At 49.1% G+C, this 14,958-nt stretch overlaps 1 pseudogene; it reads right to left on the reverse strand.

Moving 5' to 3' along the window:
• LOC103628867 (uncharacterized) overlaps nt 1-14,958 on the reverse strand; it is a 62,305-nt pseudogene that overhangs the window by 19,862 nt on the left and 27,485 nt on the right.

Consider the following 14,958-nt stretch of genomic DNA (forward strand, 5'->3'; position numbering starts at 1 on the left):
CGCTAAGTTCTCGTTTCGTCTCTTCAAGTATGTGTTCTTCTTTAGCTCTGGCTAACTGTTTCCGAAGATCCTCGATTTCGTGCTTCTGAGCCTCAGCTTGAGCTTTATAAGTAGCTTCGTCTTCCTTTATCTTATCCACCAATGTAAGCAGAATTTTATCTTTTTCCAAAGCTTCGTTCCTCAGCTTAATAACCTATGTTCGTAGGTTGTTGAAAGCAATATTATAGCTCTCGTCTTCAGCATTCCTTTGCGCTCTCAAAGCGTTGCTAAGTATTAAACCCTATATGAAAAGAATTAGTATAAGAATAAAAGAATAATTCAAAAATTATAAATTTCCAAATATACAATTTTCATACCTTCAGACTATTATATGTGAGGCTATCTGCAAGATCGTCCTTTGTCATAGCGCAGAGGCCAGCTTCAAGCTTCGGGAACCCCATACTTCTAGCCATCTCCCGGCAGACGGATAATTCTTTGTTATCTAGGAGACAGTATAAGAAGTCATCTTCGTCTGTGCCATTGAATACTAAGGCCCCCTTTGGATACTTCAGTTCTCGGGCATAGTGATTAGCTTCAAAAATCTCTTCTTCAGATAATCTTTTTCCCAAAGCATGTCGTACAATATAATCGAGGGCTTTGGAGGATGCTTCGGGGGCAGCAGTGCCAGTTTCTTCAACCAAAATTGGCTCTGCCATTTTTGTTTCTTCGGCTTCCAAAGATTTTACCTTGGTGGGCTCTGAAGGCCCAACTTCAGTTTCAGATTGTTGCTTTGAAGCTTTGGCAGCAAAGGCTTCAGTATGCACTTCGGAAGTTTCAACAATTTTCTTTGGAGTTGTGCTTGAAGACTTAATTGTCTCCAAAACATCCAGCACATTAACCATCCTTTTTCTTTTTGGGGTCACTGTTGGACCCTTTTGGCTTTTTGCTGCCTCAATTTTTGCTGAAGGACTTAAAACTTCTGATGTCTTTGTTTCTTCAGTCCTCGGTTCTTCTGTTTTTCTGTTGCTGGCACTTCGGCCAGCTCTTCGATTTTTGACAGTGGAGTTGGTTCTTTAGCTTCGGTGGCCGAAGAGGTCTCACCGATAAACTCAGGCACTGTGGTCGGTTCAATATAACGTGGCCGGTGTGTGAGAACCTTTACCCTTTTCCTCATCGGCGCCGGCTCGCTAGGAGCGGCTGAAGCAGTTTCCTTCGCAGAAGATGTATTCTTTCTTTTTTGACCCCGCGTTGGATAACGATAGTCGGGGTAAACAAACCCAATTGCATCAAATACTCGGTTGAGTCTCTTCTTCTTTCGGCCTCCGAAGGCTGCTGATAATGTAATATCTTCGGCCTTTGAGTATACCCCAAGCAATTCGTCACTTATGGCCTCAATACTTTTCAACCAGTCATCATCTGGCTCAACGAACTTATCTCCGTATTTGAATGTGTATTTTAGCCTGACTAGTCCACCTTCGTCAGTTTCTTTAATGGTCTCCTTCGGCATTTCCCACTTTTCCACAAGTGGCCATACTCTGAAAGCAATGTGTTCTTGGACCAAATCCCTTGTCCCAATAAAAGAGCAAACAACGCCGAAGGCTCTCTGGCATTCTTCGGCTGCTTCATTCATTTCCACCTTCGGCTTCCGGAGGCCGAAGCGTTGCCAGATAGGGCGCATAATGATACCTTTAATATCTTCCCGTGATTTCAAGTCATTTTTCACATAAAACCATTCCGTCATCCAGTCGCCGGGCCACCTCTTTCGAAAGGTTGGCATGGGGCAGCTTGACCCAGACCGGGCGCCGAAGCTGTAGCAGCCAAAATTGTTGTGATACTGCTCTTTACCCCAGGGTTTTGTCTCATACAATAGCTCATGTATGTTGCAGAAGCTTTTTGCATTAGGTTCCAAACCTTGGCTCCTCACGGCCCACACAAAGATGTTCATCCTTATGATTGCTTCGGGGGTAAGTTGGTGAAGGTAGATTTCAAATATCTTCAGTATTTCCACGACAAAATTGCTCAAGGGAAATCGCAGTCCAGCCTTTAAGAAGCTTCGGAATATCACGACTTCATTTTCCTCGGGAGTCGGACAAGTCTTCTCTCCTTCGTCAGCCCTCACAACAGACAAGTCCCGAAAATATCTGCCCCTCATATTGACAAGATGATTTTCTTTAATACTGGATTTACCAAAAACCGCATGGCTTGGTCGCCAAGGTCGATCTTCGGAATCTTCACCACCACTATCCACATCATAATTGTCACTGTCACCAGTATCTTCAGATAAACCCTCCAAAATCTCCCTAGTAATCTTCTCTGTATTAGTCTTTGATATTGATTCAAGAAAGCCCAGATGCATTTCCTCAGAAAGGCTTAGCTTTGAATCACCAACAGCTTTCTTATCTTCAGACATCTTCGCAAACGCTGAGAAAGTGCTCTCGAAACCGAAGCTTAAAAATTTAAAAAGCCAAGCAAGTGTTGTTGCGCGCAGGCTAAAAGTTGGGTGAGTAAAAGTAGATGGCAAGGGAGCGTACCAAATAAACTGGTGGTGAGATCTTATTTATACATCTAGTGCGTTGAAAACTGGAGGGTCCCGCTTGTCAAAGACTGTTGCTATTCTAACAAAGGGAAGGTGTTTTTTCGGACCTTCGGCTTAAAGCCTTCGTCCATGTCGCAATATGAATTTATCATTCCAGCAAATTAATATTGCGAGGGGCTATTGTTGGGGGCCTTCGGCTTCCGAAGGTCCTCAAAAACATGATTTGACAATGTTTTCCAAGTGAAATATGTGAACAGGTATCTTCGGAATCGGGTCACGAGTATACAAGAAGTATGGTCAAGACGAAGCTTGAGTAGGACGGAAGGCGATTATGACGAAGGATAAGATGATCACGAAGCTATGCGCAGAAAAAGCTTCGGTATGACAGCAGAAAAGGGGAACAAACTTATATGATGAAAAGCCAAATTAGACCTCGAAGAATCACTATAGAGTTATTGATAAATGTAAAGGGCATTAATGTAATTCTCCACGGGCTGCGTCCTGTGCCTATAAATAGATGAACAGGACTCCCGTACTGTTCATGCTGACTTGGCATTTGCTTTTCGCATCACGCCTGTACCTTTACCTTTCGTCAATTCGAAGGTACATTTATAATTTGTTATTATGAATTTGATAATGCAAAATAAAAATAAGTTGATAATAATATCTGTATTATTATTTGTATTTCATATATGTATTCTCCTTCATCATCTGTCAAGCTTACGAAGGTCTCTTCCTTCGTAACCTTCGTCCGGAATTCATTATATCCGAAGGGACATAATGTCTTGAAGGACGAAGGACTTTAACATTTAACACTTTTTATGTTGCCTTGTTCTTAATTCGAAGCATTTGAGAACAAGTCTCCAACAGTTTCATTCCTAACTTGGCACAAACTAACATACATAGCTCGACTAAACAGATACGATAAGCTTTACCTTGCGAAAGTATGGTCGATGATGGCTGTGAGGACGGTGTAGTTGGAAGTATGTTGCCACCATCAATTTCTGCGTTTATAGCATTCACTTGGAAGGAAACACTGCTTTAAATAATTGTGCTTTCGGTGAAGCTAACATTCCACTCGAAAGACTTAGATTTGTAATTTCTCTTGGAATGAAACCGGGTGGATTAGTCGAGATGAGGGCGTCCACATTTTTTTATAAGGCGCTGCGCCATTCGTCCAAAGAAGATAAACTCGACGGTGTCAGTATCGTCTTCAGCGGTGAGGGATATCTTGTACCTGCACAGAGTGGTTTGATTGTTGGACATCACAAATCATGAAATCTGTAGACGGTGAAACCCTTAGTTCAATTTAGTTCTAAATTTTGGCCTAGACACTAAATGTCTCCTTTAGTTGCCATAGTTTGCTTTCATGGCTTTTCTTCCAGCTATATCACCAGAACAAGCACACTTGCACAAACTGGCATAGGCCTATCTCACAGATGTAAGGTATGTTAATGTGTTGCGCACTAAACTTCACTAAAGCTAAGATACTCTAACTGCATAAGCCACATACCGGACAATATCCATCATAGCAACTTTTGTGGTGGTAGTTGGAAATCAAGTAGCCATATCTACTATCTACTTGATTGGTAAGGAAACCCTTACACAAGGCTATTGCCCCTGTTTTAATGTTGTGCATACCTCAAACGAATTTCTAGGGCATATTTACATCCCTGACATCAGCTGGGTATCTATGAATCTTTGCATTGCTGTTACCAATGGGTTCAAGAATCAAAGCCAAATATGAAATGTGTATGATGATTTTTACATCTTTTTTATTATTTACTTGCAAATTGCAATATGCAACTGAAAGGGGTAAAGTTGGTCTGTGTCTATCATGCTCACAGTGTGTTTAGTTTGGAACGCGTATGAGTTAACATTTTTAGATTTAAATAGAAGGTGTCTAGCAGGACCTTAACAAAAACGGGGAGAGACGTATAAGAGCTGACCTTGGGGTAGGCGATCCTATGTTGTCATAGGAATTATTGGTGCACTTGTATGTGTCATCGTGCGGTTTGGTTGTCCTAAGGCATTTTTTGCATGCGTTGTACCACCATGAGCTATCAATCTTGAGCACCTTTACGATGACAAGCCATTCATTCTTCTGTAAACAATGTAATTGAAGTGAACAGTTATGAACCTGTGATAAACCTTAGGTCTGCAAGGTTTAGCCGAGTAGTGGGACCTCACATTATTTTCAAAAGGATGGAGGTACTTAATATCCTTGAGCTTCTTATGTTCAGGAACTGCAATTAGCCAATTACTGTACTCTCAGCATCTGCTTTGCCCTGATCCCAAATGACAGGGTGGTGGTTGGTTTCAGCACTGTTTACCCACGCCAGCTTACAAATGACAGTAATCAAATTTGGTGAGAAAGACGACTAAAAATTGTATGTCTGAAAACCCAGGATGAGTAAGTTACTAGCTCTGAGAGCGTTTACTTCCGGGACCGGTGCGTTTATGTACCACTTGCATGATGATCCTCCCGATAAAGACACATTATCTAAAATACAATGGAACCTTTCAGATGCTCATGCGTATTAGCAGTGCAACCAAAGGGATGTAGTAGACTTACCAGCGTAGCTCCTCACGAGAGTGCCAACAAATATTATGATCTGTAGTGAGGATCCACTGTCCCTATGGACCTGTTCAGCTGGGAAAGCTGTGGCCCGCTCGCCCCAAAGAACAACATCAACGGTTGGCCCGGTATCCCTGTCGGAGTGAAGAACAGCGAGTTTACAAATAAATTGCTCATTGTATCGTGTTAGGTGTGGACATCGCAAAGAAACAAAAGTCGTAAACTGTGCATTTATAGCTTCATAATAGCTGCTTGTTTAAATGGTCGATGGTAGCTGAAGCTGTTTAGTAATCTTCTATATGAGCACAGTGTGCATGGTATGCCCATGTAGTAAAGGAAACTTTGTCCGGGCAATGGATAATATTAGACATGGAGGATTGGCTGAGCAGGAAAAATGATCTCTTCTAAGGTACATTGCAATGAAGTATGGTCAACTGAAGACATAGGTAGTTTAGAACCAGTTTTCCTCTGCAAGGAAGATGGCATTTTTTATTTCCCACTATGGGCAACTTGTGTAATACCCACTTTGTAAGAAAAATAGAGAAAAGAGAAATTTCATCCCTTTATATATATATGTGTGTGTGTGAGTCATCTATGTTCATCATTTCATGCGGACACCCTACTTAGCAAGAATAAATAACAAAAGACACTCAAATAACTTGTGCATCCTTTGGAGTTTTTGTTTGCTTGTGCATTAAAATAATAACAATAATAATGCTAGTAGAAATAAAACAATGACTCGAGATGAAGTTTGAATCCTAAATTGAGAATTAGGGTTTGAAATAAAGAAGGAAAGAGAAAATACTATACAATACAAAAATAAATTTATAAATAGATAAATTTATTCCACAATAATTTATTCAAATCATATACTCAGAAATTTGAGTACAAGTTCACCACAAATTTGAAATTCAATTGAGATTCAAAAATAGGAAAGAAAAAGGAATAAAAGAAAAGGAAAAGAAAAATGAGGGAAGTGTCTAACTGGGCCTGCGGTGTCCAATTCGACCCATTTGGGGCAATTTCCTCGCGCTGGCCCAACCAAAACTGCTCCACCGCGTGCTCACGATTCTCTGCCACGCGGGACCCACGCACCGGTACGCGCGCCTACGCCAAACACCTGCCCCACACTCTTTGCCTTGGGTCGCTGACACTTGGGCCCGCTCGGCTGACGCATTACCGCACGCGCGCACGGACCACTGGGCGAAGGGCCCCACCTGACAGTCGACGCATTGTGGATCTTCCACCTCCCTCCTCTCGTGGCTGCTGTGGCCGAGATCTCCGCTGGCGCCCGCAATTTCAGCTGACCGGGCGCAACCAGCCCTAACCCGATCTCGCCTGCAGCCTCGCTAATGTGCGCAACTGTAGGACCTCACCCAGGCCGCCATGGTCAGGACCTCCCTAACAACCCGCCGCTAATCTCGCCACCAGAGGAGAGGTAGCGTGCGCCTCAACCGACTCACCTCGAACATATAATGTCTAGCGCGCCGTCAACTTCTACCTTTCCTCCCTCCATCTGTGCACACCAACGCCTTAGCGCCACCAACTGTGAGTGATCCGAGAGGGGGCGACCATCGGGAGGATTGCCGTTGGCGTCAAATCCTGATCCTTGCAGCGGGCACGGCTCTGCGACTTGCATTGGGAGCGTCGCCGAGTGTCGAGGAGCGTGTTCGTGGACCGCGCGGATCGGGGCATCGGACTGGGTGGCCGGAATTGCGCATCGACCTTCCTTCTCTACCATCGTACCACAAGCCGTTGTGGACCGCAACCGTGGCACTCCAATCTAGGGTAAGGACCAACTCATTCGATTCGTTGCACGCCCTAGATCGTTTAGCACCTGGTTGTGTTGTGGGACCGGCTCGGTAGCGCCAATTCGCGTGTCGCCGGTGATGCACCGCCGCGCATCTTGGTCATCGCCGCGCTCGGACTGCTGGGATTGGGGAAGAAACGAGCGACCGTCAATTGACTGATGTGCGGCTACGATTAGATGAAGATATCGATTTGTGGAGAATCCGACGTGGCCGTGAGATCCTGATCCTACGCACGGGAGTGTCCCTCGCTACTTAAAATCCGCTTCGTCGATCTGCGATCATGCGATCCTGGTGCCATACTGGTTCATCGCCTGCGGAATTAGATCTGTACCATCTATGTGTGATCAAACGGCCATTACTGGTCAATACCCCTTCGCCATATACGTTTTGCAGAAAAGCCCCCGCGGAAATCACTAATCAACCCGCTATCCTGAGTGCATTATTCTCTGAGTCTCGGTAAACTTGCGCCAGAGCCCCTGACCTATCCAGAAACTGAGGCCCAGTTCAGAGATAATTAAAAGCAGAGAATTGATTTTAGAAATTCGTTTTTAATACAAAAACAATTCTAGAAATTTGTAAAATGCATAGAAAATTTATTTTAGCTTCAAATTGAGCCATTCCAATTTCTAAAATTTTGTAATAAGATTCTCTATCATTTAGTGCCTCTGTTTTGACATGAAAATAGTAAGAAAATTAATTTATCATTTAATCCTATTTCAAGCACATTAAATCTTAGAAAATTCATAACTTGAAATCTATAACTCCAAATTTAATGATTCCAATTCCTATGGCCTCATTTTAATGTGTAGAGTTTTACTGTATATTTTATTTACATGTTTGATGTGATGTTAATTAATGCTATACTATGTATGTATTGTGTTGATGCGGGTAGACGAGCAAGCCACTGTGGAATCTGAGGTTCAACAAGTAGAAGTAGCTGAGCAGGAGCTCATTGAAGGCAAGTTGTGCCCTTGATCACTTACTTTTCCCAGCCATGTTCTTATTAATTTTAATGATCTGCATAGGTTAATTTTTGATGGGATCCTTTAGGTTACCCCAGTTTTGGTTATCTTTATACCTTGTTCACCATTGAAATATTTTTGGGTAGTACTTGCTATTGCTTTATGTGGATTGGGTATGGAGATACACTACTCATGATTATTCTGTTATTATCTTGATATTATTACTGTTCATGTTAAGATCATTAAATTAATGGGAACATGGAGCGACCACCCGGGAAAACAGTGCTACCACAAGGGTTTAATGGGATGCCCTTGGCTGATTAACTAGGAAAGCTAGTGGTAGGGGAGTGGTCAGTGTAGGGAGGTCCTTGGTTGATTTTGCTACGATGGCGGTCAGGCAAGAACCCTGCACTGGAGCTTCCTATAAACTGTAGCGGGATTTCTGAAGCTAGTGGAACTTTGTAAAGGCCTCGTGGTGTTACCCTGCCTCGCCTCCTCGGTAGAGGTGTATGGGATTGGCCGTCTCTTGGCAGATGTGTAACATGACTTGTGGGTAAAGATGCGCAACCTCTGCAGAGTGTAAAACTAGTATACTAGCCGTGCTCACGGTCATGAGCGGCTCGGACCCTCACATGATTAATTATGGAACTTAAATTTAACTTGACATTTGCATCACATTTGGGATTATTTTACTATTACTTTTCTTTATTATTATTAAGGTTTGGTATTTACTTACACTTAGTAATTGCTAATAAAATTTTGACCAACTTATAAAAGCAATGCTCAGCTTCAGCCTTTATTTCATTGATCAGCCTTACACTACATGAACTCCCACCTTTGGTGAGTTCATGCCACATTATTCCCCACGACTTGTTGAGCTATGAACGTATGTGAGCTCACCCTTGCTGTCTCACACCCCCCCAGGAGAAGAACAGGTGGTCGAAGAGGAGCCGCCTAACACTGAGGCATTCGACTTGATCTAGGTGGCGTTTCTCAGTTGACATTGGCGCCGACGATCCTTAGTTTGTTTTACATTTATTCTTTTACTTTGTAATGAGTCTTCCGCTATGTAATAAATACTCTGATGTTTTGTGACATTTATCTCTATACACTCTGTTATTATATATGTTGTGTTCTTGGCGCATGTATGAGATGCACCCGGCTTTGTCCTTTAAAACCGGGTGTTACAGAAGTGGTATCAGAGGAAATGTTGACTGTAGGACGAAACCTAGATAGAAATGGACAAAACCCTTACCTATTTATCTTACTCTGATTCATTCCATACTTACCTTATCTTGATCTTGTCTCACCTTTTGCTATTCTACTCTGATTATTCTTACCTTTACTACTCTAAGACAAGATGGGTTTCACACCTTGGAACCCTACAACTATGAACTTTTTCAGAGATAGGGAACCTAAGACGAAATGAAAATTATTTTCTCTATTAAAAAAATGTTGGTTGATTGTTCTGATGATCAATGTCTGATTTGCTTCTTTGATTGATTGAAATAGTATAGACGGGCATCTTAGCATGTACCACCATAAGGTAATGTATTAGCTTTAGTGGATAACACACTAATCTACTTAGCTAATAAATCCCCCGCAGTAACATTTATCGTAATTACTCGCCTTGTCTACAATTCTTCCTTTCTTACCCTGTGTTTCTGACCTAGATGGGCTACCCCTATAGTGTTAGAAGAGAGCACTATAGACGTTATCCTTGGTATGTCATGGTTAAGAAAGGTGTCGGGGACCATAATTAGGGGTACCCTCAAGACGCCTAATTCTCAGCTGGTAACCCCCATCAGCATAAAGCTGCAGAGGCCTGATGGGTGCGATTAAGTCAGGGATCAGTCCATACGAGCGACTCGATCACGCCTCGCCCGAGCCTAGCCTCGGGCAAGGGCAGCCGACCCCGAGGGGTTTCTGTCTCGCCCGAGGCCCCCCTTCAACGGCGAACACGTCTCCGGCTCGCCCGAGGCCTTGCCTTCGCTAAGAAGCAACCCTGACTAAGTCGTCGCGCCGACCGACCAAGCCGCAGGAGCATTTAATGCAAAGGAGGCCAGGCCCTGCCGAAGGCGCCATAGGAAGCTCCGCCCGACCCAGGGCTCGGACTCGGGCTAAGCCCCGGAAGACGGCGAACTCCGCTCCGCCCGACCCAGGGCTTGGACTCGGGCTAAGCCCCGGAAGACGGCGAACTCTGCTCCGCCTGACCCAGGGCTCGGACTCGGGCTAAGCCCCGGAAGACGGCGAACTCCGTTCCGCCCGACCCAGGGCTCGGACTCGGGCTAAGCCCCGGAAGACGGCGAACTCCGCTCCGCCCGACCCAGGGCTCGGACTCGGGCTAAGCCCCGGAAGACGGCGAACTCCGCTCCGCCCGACCCAGGGCTCGGACTCGGGCTAAGCCCCGGAAGACGGCGAACTCCGCTCCGCCCGACCCAGGGCTCGGACTCGGGCTAAGGCCCCGGAAGACGACGAACTCCGCTTCGCCTGACCCAGGGCTCGGACTCGGGCTCAGCCCCAGAAGACGACGAACTCCGCTTCGCCCGACCCTAGGGCTCGGACTCCGCCCTGGCCTCTGCCGACGACCTCCGCCTCACCCGACCCAGGGGCTCGGACTCGGCCTCTGCCGACGACCTCCGCCTCGCCCGACCCAGGGGCTCGGACTCGGCCTCGGCCATGGAAGACAGACTCGACCCCGGCTTCGGAGGAGCCTCCACGTCGCCCAACCTAGGGCACAGGCCAGCCACGTCGACAGGAAGCGCCATCATCACCCTACCCCGAGCCGACTCGGGCCGCAGAGAACAAGACCGGTGTCCCATCTGGCTAGCTCCGCCAGATAGGCAATGATGGTGCCCCGCTAGCCCCATGACAACGGCGGCTCTCAGCTCTCTTACGGAAGCAGGGCGACGTCAGCAAGGACACAACCGCTCCAACAGCTGTCCCTCCGCCAGGCTCCGTTGCTCCTCCGACAGCCACGACATCACACCAGCAGGGTGCCAAGATCTCTCCGGCCGCCACATTGGCATGTACTTAGGGCGCTAGCTCTCCCCCGCTAGACACGTAGCACTCTGCTACACCCCCATTGTACACCTGGATCCTCTCCTTACGCCTATAAAAGGAAGGACCAGGGCCTTCTTAGAGAAGGTTGGCCGCGCGGGGACGAGGACGGGGACAGGCGCTCTCTTGGGGCCGCTCGCTTCCCTCACCCGCGTGGACGCTTGTAACCCCCTACTGCAAGCGCACCCGACCTGGGCACGGGACGAACACGAAGGCCGCGGGATTCCCATCTCTCTCTCGCCGGACTCCGGCCTCCTCGCTCCTTTCCCCCCTTCACGCTCGCCCACGCGCTCGACCCATCTGGGCTGGGGCACGCGGCACACTCACTCGTCGGCTTAGGGATCCCCCGGTCTCGAAACGCCGACAGTTGGCGCGCCAGGTAGGGGCCTGCTGTGTGTTGACGAGCAGCTTCCCGTCAAGCTCCAGATGGGCAGTCTCCAACAACCTCTCCAACCCGGGACGGTGCTCCGTTTCGGGAGTCTCGAGTTCATGTCCCTCGACGGCAGCTACGACATGATACTCCTTCCACCGCCGCACGACAACGACAATGGCGGCCGACAACCCGCCCGCCGGTTGCGGAATCGACGACATCTTCCCCGCGTGGTGAAAGAACGGCATTCGAGCTCGCCCCGTCCTCTCCCCCGCCAACGGAGGAGGGGGCGGGGCAACCAAGGCCAGGCGGGAGGCCGCGCTTCGTCGGCTGTCGAGCGAATCGACGTCCCCAGCGCCCCAATGGAGGGCGCGTCGGGCGTCGACCTCGCGTTCGAGACGAAGGCGAGCGCCGTCCCCCCGTGACACGCCGATCTCGAGCAAGTGGACGACGCCAGCGAGCTCACGGAGGGCCTGCAGGATGTCGCCCTCGTACCCAAGACGACGGCGCAATCAGTCCCCGACGTGACTACGTCGCTCCTCGTCAACCAAAAGGTACCGACTGATTCCCATCCTACATTATTTCGACTCGGCCTCAACCCGCCTAGCGACCACGCTTTGGCGGACGCTCTCGTTGAGGCGAGTGCAACCCCTCTGGGGTTTCGTATGCGGTCGCCTTGGGACCGATTGACGAACGTCTCGACCTACGGGCCCTCTGGATCCGAGGAAGATGACGATCCCAACATCTGTTGGGATTTCTCTGGATTTGGCAACCCCAGTGCCATGCGGGACTTTATGACCGCATGTGACTACTACCTCTCCGACTGCTCCGACGGTAGCCGCAGCCTTGACGACAAGGACTGCGGCCCGAGCCGCGAATGTTTCCACGTCGGGCTAGGGGATCCCTCCGAAGGCAACCATCTCGGCATGCCGGAGGACGGTGATCTCCCTAGGCCGGTGCCTCGCGCCGACATCCCGCGGGAGCTAGCTGTGGTCCCCGTTCCGGCGGGGGGTCACGACCCACAGCTCGAGCAAGTCTGCGGGGCGCAGGCCAGGCTCGACGAGGGAACAGGAGCGCTCGAGTCGATCCGCTGGGACGTCGGGCAGGTATGGGCGGGCCAGCCCCCGGCCGGATAAATGCGTCACCTGCCCCAGGGTTTCCAGCACTGCATCGCCAACGACGTCAGGGTCAGGCCGCCACCCGCATCTAGCGGGGTCGGTCAGAACCTGGCAGCCGCAGCGATGCTCATCCGCGCGATGCCGGAGCCATCAACCACCGAGGGTCGGCGAATCCAGGGAGAGCTCAAAAATCTCCTGGAAGGCGCTGCGGCCCGACGGGCCGAGAGCTCTGCCTCCCGAAGGCAGGGATACCCCTCGGAACCTCATGCCGTGACTTCCCGATTCATGCGGGAAGCCTCGGTCTACACCGGGCGCACGCGCAACACCGCGCCTGCGGCCCTGGGCCACCTCGGCAACGAGCACCATCGTCGCGACCGTCGGGCCCACCTCGACGAAAGGGTGCGCCGAGGCTACCACCCCAGGCGCGGGGGACGCTACGACAGCGGGGAGGATCGGAGTCCCTCGCCCGAACCACCTGGTCCGCAGGCCTTCAGTCGGGCCATCTGGCGGGCACCGTTCTCGACCCGTTTCTGACCCCCGGCTACTATCACAAAGTACTCGGGGGAAACGAGACCGGAACTGTGGCTCGCAGACTACCGCCTGGCCTGCCAACTGGGTGGAACGGACGACGACAACCTCATCATCCGCAACCTCCCTCTGTTCCTCTCCGACACTGCTCGCACCTGGTTGGAGCACCTGCCTCCGGGGCAGATCTCCAACTGCGATGATTTGGTCCAAGCCTTCGCCGGCAATTTCCAGGGCACGTACGTGCGCCCCGGGAATTCCTGGGACCTCCGAAGCTGCCGGCAACAGCCGGGAGAGTCTCTTCGGGACTACATCCGGCGATTCTCGAAGCAGTGGACCGAGCTGCCCAACGTCACCGACTCAGATGTCATCGGCGCGTTCCTTACCGGCACCACCTGCCGCGACCTGGTGAGCAAGTTGGGTCGCAAGACCCCCACCAGGGCGAGCGAGCTGATGGACATCGCCACCAAGTTCGCCTCTGGCCAGGAGGCGGTCGAGGCCATCTTCCGAAAGGACAAGCAGCCCCAGGGCCGCCCGTCGGAAGAGGCTCCTGAGGCGTCTACTCCGCGCGGCGCCAAGAAGAAAGGCAAGAAGAAGTCGCAAGCGAAACGCGACGCCGCCGACGCGGACCTTGTCGCCGCCGCCGAGTACAAGAATCCTCGGTGTCACACCCGGTTTTAGAAGGCAAACCGAATGCGAACCATGTACGTGCCAGGATCAGTTATTCACGTACACAGCAGTTACATAATATGGACATCATCACACAGTGCTCAAAATAGTATTAATAAGGGAAATAGTCGATTACATCATACGTCTGAGACGTCCATATAGTTCTTACAATAAATCAAAGTGCGGAAAAGAAACGTAGATAACGCGGCCTTCACAGGCAGCCGACTGGGGGTTGCCGCTAACCCACTCCTAGAACTCGTCGTAATCTTGGAACTCCTGGAAGTCTCCTTCCACAGCTTCATCTTCTCCTGAGCAGTGGTTGCAATGCTGACAACCTGGGGGGGGGTTTGGTGTGTAGAGCAAGGGTGAGTACACATCAACATACTCAGCAAGTATCCTGTTTGGCTGTAGTGGACTAGCTTTATGTGGGGATAAGTCAAGCAGTTGCTTTTAGTTGGTCAGGTTATTATTTACTAGTAGAAAGCCAAGTTTTAGCATTACCCAAGTTATTAGCCCATTGTATCCTTTCCAAACGGAAAGAATACCACTTACCAATACCATAATCATAACCGGAACCATCAATCTCATAACCATCTGTACCACAATGTCTCTGATCAAGTATCACTAATCTCTGGAGCTCCCTTGGCCGCTCATAACCGCGAGCACGGCTGATATATCAGTTTCATAACACTCTGCAGAGGTTGTGCACTTTACCCACAAGCCGTGATTCCCTCTCTGGCCCGGGCTTGCAAGACCCTTATTCACTCCCGAGGTGAATGGCCAGGGATTCACTACGAAGCCTTTACAAAGATTCCCCGGGGCTGTAGCCACCCGTTAGGTTTCCTAAATGCACCGCACTCCTCCCCAAGGGGCGAACCCAAACTTGGCAGAGCGAGCCGCATACACCGAGCCCCATTGACGGCACGACGGCTAAGTGAACTACACCCCGGATCCTCTAATTATTCAGCTAAGGGCACCCCATTCCACCCTCATGGTTGCACTGTTTTCCCGGGCGGTCATCCATAGAACAGGTCCTTACGGAGAGGCACTCGAGAAACCGCTCGAGTCCCCTTGAAAACCACAAGTATAATCATAAAGAAGAACGGGAAAACAGCGTATCATAGATAATCACATCATGTTCATTGATTAGAGTTGAGCAATAGCATCAGACTAAGTAGTAATAATCCGACCCAAATAGGTAAACAAGGACATGGATAACAAAAGCTAGTCAATCCTTAGGTATAAATATGTAATGCGGGAGGTGAATTAAAGAATGAATAGGACATAGATAGGTCAAAGGACACTTGCCTCCACCAACCGACTGCTGCTCAGGGGCTTCTCCTGCGAATT

The sequence above is a fragment of the Zea mays genome, chromosome 5 (assembly GCF_902167145.1).
Source record: "Zea mays cultivar B73 chromosome 5, Zm-B73-REFERENCE-NAM-5.0, whole genome shotgun sequence".
In the NCBI taxonomy this organism is placed as follows: Eukaryota; Viridiplantae; Streptophyta; class Magnoliopsida; order Poales; family Poaceae; genus Zea; species Zea mays.